The 5,654-nt window shown below is 33.2% G+C and overlaps 1 pseudogene; it reads right to left on the bottom strand.

The window, feature by feature from the left end:
- Positions 1-5,214: 5,214 nt before the first annotated feature.
- Positions 5,215-5,333, bottom strand: LOC112481403 (annotated as a pseudogene).
- Positions 5,334-5,654: the final 321 nt, after the last annotated feature.

Here is a 5,654-nt window from a genome sequence, read left to right as displayed (position 1 = left end):
ATACATTGCAACCTAGTCATGCAATTAGTATAAAGGAAAGGAAAAACTTATTTTCTTCCAGTTTTTTCTTCTTGGTTTAAGATTTATGGGAATAAAAAATAACCTTTAAATTCTCTCTAAATTGATACATTTGCTTTAAATTGAACTTGACCTTTGCCTCCTTTGGAGCATGATAGAACGAGCTTTTGTTTTTCTTTGACTGGTGAAATCCACTGTTCAACAATTAATGAATGAATAGGTGAATTCATTTATTCAGTCAACAAATAATCCTTGAGTAAGATACAGAAATGTATATAACACAGAGAGTTTTTTTTCAAGGAGAAATATCCGTAGAATGGACATGTATAGAAGTATCGTATGGGAAAACAGCATAATGTCTGTAGTGAGAAGATGCTGGACACAGGGTTTCTTGGTATGTGTCTATATGTTTTTAAAATAAATATACAATAAAAAGTGAATCTTCACTGATATGCCTGTACCACTTCAGTCTTGTTTTTACAGAGAACTGAGTTTAAGAGAGTTGCCAGCATTTGCTGGATGGGTGAAGAGAAAGCAAGAGGAAAGGGAATGCTGATTTCACTCCTTATTTATTAAGAGCAAAGGCTCATCAGAAATTTCTTTAGGTTCTTTTGCAGGGGCCTGTCTCCTAACCCCCCTACCCCCACCTCAAGAATTGGAGTCAGGTATACTTTCCCTTGTTCTTTGTAGAATGCATTTAAAACTGCAAATTTCCCCCAATCTTTTTCTTGCCCTATTTTTTTTTTTGCATTTATTATCTTAAAATATTCAATTTAATTTACTTTCTTATTATGTCTATTTTTTACTTTCTGCCTCTGCTTGTATATAAGGTCTATAAGGGCAGCCATCTTATTTTTAGTTCTTCACAATCCAAATATTCCAATTTTTTGACTTATTTTTTTCTTAACTTCATTTTCGTTCTACTCAGTCACTCTTCTCAACACCCTTTGCACCAGCCCCTGCCTCTGCCAAACTGGGAACAGATAAAGGTACATGGGAGAAAAACATCAATGGAGAACAATTCTAGATGTTATTTAAGTTAAATCTTCTGAAATTTAATTCATTTTAAGTGGCATATGTGTGCACATGAAAGAAAAAGACTCGACTGTTTCTAAAATTCTGGCCTTATTCTGAGAGATATTAATTTATTATTACTCACAATAGGTACAAAAAATGCCAACACCTCAGTAAATTGGCATAATTACATATTGCATTGTCCCATTCACTATGATTCTCTGATTTACTAAGAATTAATCTATTCATGCCATGAAACAATCAGAGACAGGCCAATCCTCATAGGATATAGGAATCTGGATCAATGGAACTCTTTAACTTTTCTTTTTTGTATCGGTAGACCCTATAAGTATTTTTAGAAATACTTTATAGCACTTTTACCAACCAAAAGCCTTTAAATAGTCTTATAAAATGAACCGTGTATATAATCAGCTATCTTTGCAAATCTTGCTTATAAACCATTAGTAATGCAGGCCATCAACCACAGTGTCAATATATTTTGAAAGAGGCTTTATAGAAACATCAATTTTATAATTCCTTTTAGTGGCTTACACTGAAGGAAACATATAATCTTTCTCTAAGGCTTCAAAACCGTATAAACTAAGACAGTTCAGAAGCCTACTTTGGTAGGCACCTAATTATTAAGGCTGACTCCTACTCCTTGCACGGAAGACACACCACAAAACGATCTCACCAAAGGAGTGAGACAAATTTAGAAATTACGTTCAAAACTAGAAAAAAAGCTTTTTAAAAATTTTTTGATGAATATACTTCACTGAAAAAAAAGTATGATAAATTTCTATTACCAAATTTAATATTCAAAGAAAAATTATATACATGCATGCATGTATATATACAAGTAAATATCTACACACATATATATGTGTATATATATATATATACACATATATATGTGTGTGTGTATATATATATGTATCATGCATATATCTGGCATGCTTGTTAAATTATAACTTTATGATGGATAAGGACATATTATAAATATTTTAAAAACAAACCACGTTTGACAATACAAGAAGATGTAATAAATTATTTTATTAAAAATAATCGAACAATTGAAAAGAACTTTAAAAAAGAACTCCAGTTTAAAGAGGTAATGCAATGTAAAAGTGACATCTCAGTCAAAATTTGTGGAATTATTTTTTTTTCCTTAGATTAAAAGCGAAGCTCATATAACTTTAAAGCCAATGAAAGAAAACAGAAAGCTTCAGAAATGCTAGGGGAAGAGGTAGAGGGGAAAGGCAGAGTTTCAGCCAAACTGCGTAGAGTGGAGAGCTTAACTTTTGGGGATTTTGTTTGCTTTGATTTATGCCTCTAACTTTCAGGGGAAACATGGTGCCAGTGGCTTGTGGGTTATAGGTGACTAGGTGCCTTTCAATAAGGGGGTGACTTTAGCTATTCTGTTAAGAATAACCTTTTTGGCTGGACTTAAAAAAGAGAGTAGTACTCCTCTAGAAATTATATATAGCATGCCCCTTTTCCAATGGAAACTTATATTTTAACAAGTATGCCAAAAATTCTCTCTCATTCGCACAGAGACTGACTTTCTGGGTCAAAATAAATTAAAGATGTTTTGAGTTTTAGATGTTGCTTGTGAATCTCCTTACTTAATGTGAATTCACATTATATTCATGTTGATATACCTTATTAACTATTAACTTATCAACCTAGCAAACCAGAACCTGAAGGACTGAAACAGGGCATAGCTATACTTTGAGAAGGAGAACTTTGAACGTCAAAAATACTTCCTTGACTATCTAGAAAGGATCTTAAAATATTTATTATGGGATTGAAAGAAAAAATAAATGACAAGGGTGATAAAAATCATGAGTTTTTGAAAAATACAGAGGGCAAAATGAATGAAATGAAGTTTGTTTATATAATGGTTTCTCTATGGTCAGCTTGAAAATTTGGGTAGGAAACAGGGTAGATCTAACTAACATTGCTGCTCGAGACCTATAGTCTCTCTCTTTCTCCTTTAAAAGCCAGGATATTCTAGATACAATTTTGTTTTAAAAATTACCTTTTTAACGAATATAATTATTATAACTTTCTCTGTGTCATTTAATGATGTGGAAATGCTAAAGTGTTAGTATTCCATTCATGATTAGCTTTTCTAGTAGTTAATGAAATTAAATGAGAAAATAGTTAACTCAGACATATGGGTTCTTATATTCAATACATTAATCAAAGCTCTCTCTTTCCTCTGCAAGACATATTGACCCAAGGCCACAGAGTATTCGCTAGAGCTAGTAGGCTTTTTTTTCAGTAAGTTCTATGTTTCTGATCCCACCAGTCAGAGTTGGGGACTTGCCAAAAATCAGTTGTTTGTTTCCAAACTGATTTATGCTGGTTGTTATTGTAATTATGTAATTGCATTAAATGTTACATAAACTAATAGAATAAGAGTTGGAAGGGAAAATTGTTGTTTCTAAGAAAACTAAGTTGAATGCTTTAGAAAGAACCCCTATAGGATTTAAAAACAAAAAACACTGTTGACTTAAATGTATGTGAAATACTGTAAAAGAGTATGAAGAAAACAAGCCAAAAATCTAAATCTATAGTCTCATATTATTTTGATAATGTTTTATGTGTTTTTGTTTTGTTTTTGCTGAAAACAATATTAGAAATCTCAGAAGATGAATTGGAATATAGTTTATATGTGAAGGACATGATCTAATCAACAAAATTCGAATCAGTGAAGCTATACTTAAAGAAAAGGTCTTGGAGATTTCAGAATAAAATGCACACTTATGTGCTTTTGTTAATGTGTTTAAAGTATGTAATGTTAACATAATTAGAATGCAAGTTAACCATTTTGCATTTGTTTATATGAAGTTGCTAATTTACATGTCAATTTTTATGAAGCTTAATTCTAAGCATCAATGTAAAATACTGATTACTATAGCATTTAGCAAGTTCGTTTGTAATATTTGATGTTTTAAAAAGAGTTAGTTGACTTGATTTTATAAAACAGTAAAGAGTAACTCTTTGCACCATTTCCTAAAACCGAGATCAGTTTGTTATATCTCAGGTTGAAGGGGTAAAAGTGGAGAGCTCAGGAGGTATGGGCTGTATGTGCTTAAACTGTTGCTGTGGACTGAACATTTGTGTCCTCTCTCCCAAATTCATATGTTGAAATCTTAACATCCAGTGTAATGCTTTTAAGAGGTGGGACCATTGGGAAGCAACTAGGTCATGAGGGTGGAGTCCTCATGAGTGGGATTACTGCCCTTATGAGAGACCCCAGAGAGCTCTGTAGCTCTTTCCACTCTGTGAGGACACAGCGAGAAGATCTCACTGAACCAGTGAGACTCTCACTAGATACTGAATCTGCTGGCAACTTGATCTTAGATTTCCCATCCTCCAGAAATGTGAGAAATAAATATTTGTTGTTTAAACCACCTGGTCTATGGTATTGTGTTATAGCAGCCCAAGCGGACAAAGACAACTGTATTATAGATAACATCATCTATGGTAGTGTCTCTCACACTATTCTCTCAACAGATTATACAAGGTTCCTAAGCTATGATGAAAAGAGGAAAATAAGAGCAATGTAGTTACTTTGAAAATCCTAAATGCATTCCATATTAAGGACTGTTAGTTATTCTTAAATATGTCCATTTTATTGTTTTGTGTTAAATTGCCTTCTTTTGAAATTAAGATGATGGAAAGCTTTTGTTATTGTCCTTAGTGGACAAAATAAAATATTGCATACTATGCTCTATATTAGAGTTTTATTTTTTGAGAGGCAGTACTTAGTGTTAGAGAGAAGGGGATAGGGGCTATCAGCTTGCTTGAAATTGCACATGACCTGTTGTATCTATTTTATTTATACTGAATTCTGTAAAAAAATATGGATGTGGACCTATGGTGATGATCTAAGCTGGTGGACTCTTTTGTGTATGTCTTGGCAAAGTTTGACTATTTTTCAACAGTCTACAAAAATAGAACTATGAAGGGGATTTTGAACAGCTTTACACACTTGTGGAAGAAGAAAAATGACCAAGCTTAATACTTAAAAAAAAAGAATGAATATAGCAACTGACAATAGTTTCATGTTTCTTTTTTTAGTTTTATTTTTTTTAAGCGAGGCAACCCTTGGTCGACCTCACAGATTGCAAGGACTTTGTCAGCTTACAATCCCTTATTTTTTTTGTTTTATGCCTACAGCATCTGGTCTTCTTAGGTGGTCTCCCATCCAAGTGCTAACCAGGCCCGACCCTGCTTAGCTTCCGAGATCAAACAGGATCGGGCTTGTTCAAGGTGGCATGGCCATAGACCATCCATGTTTTTAATTCATGCCAAGTTTTGTTGGCCCAGATACAAATAAGGAAGAGGGAGAGAATAGAATTGTAATTATATGTTCGGCATGTGCATCAGTAAGCTTGGGAGGTGAAGAAACAGCTCTCTGGACCCACCTACATCTTCAGTCAGTTGTGGGCACTACTGATAAAGATTATGTGCACCATTTATATGTAAAATAACTATACTTAAACATAACATTTACCAATGATTTCCATTCTGAGATAACAATCTCATTAGAAATCAATGGAAAAACCAGACTGAATGGAGGCTAGATTAATAATTGACTGAAGCTTTCT

The sequence above is a fragment of the Pteropus alecto genome, unplaced genomic scaffold (assembly GCF_000325575.1).
Source record: "Pteropus alecto unplaced genomic scaffold, ASM32557v1 scaffold72, whole genome shotgun sequence".
NCBI lineage: Eukaryota > Metazoa > Chordata > Mammalia > Chiroptera > Pteropodidae > Pteropus > Pteropus alecto.
Note: the sequence above shows the minus strand (reverse complement) of the source record. Positions and strands in the feature narration are given on the sequence as shown.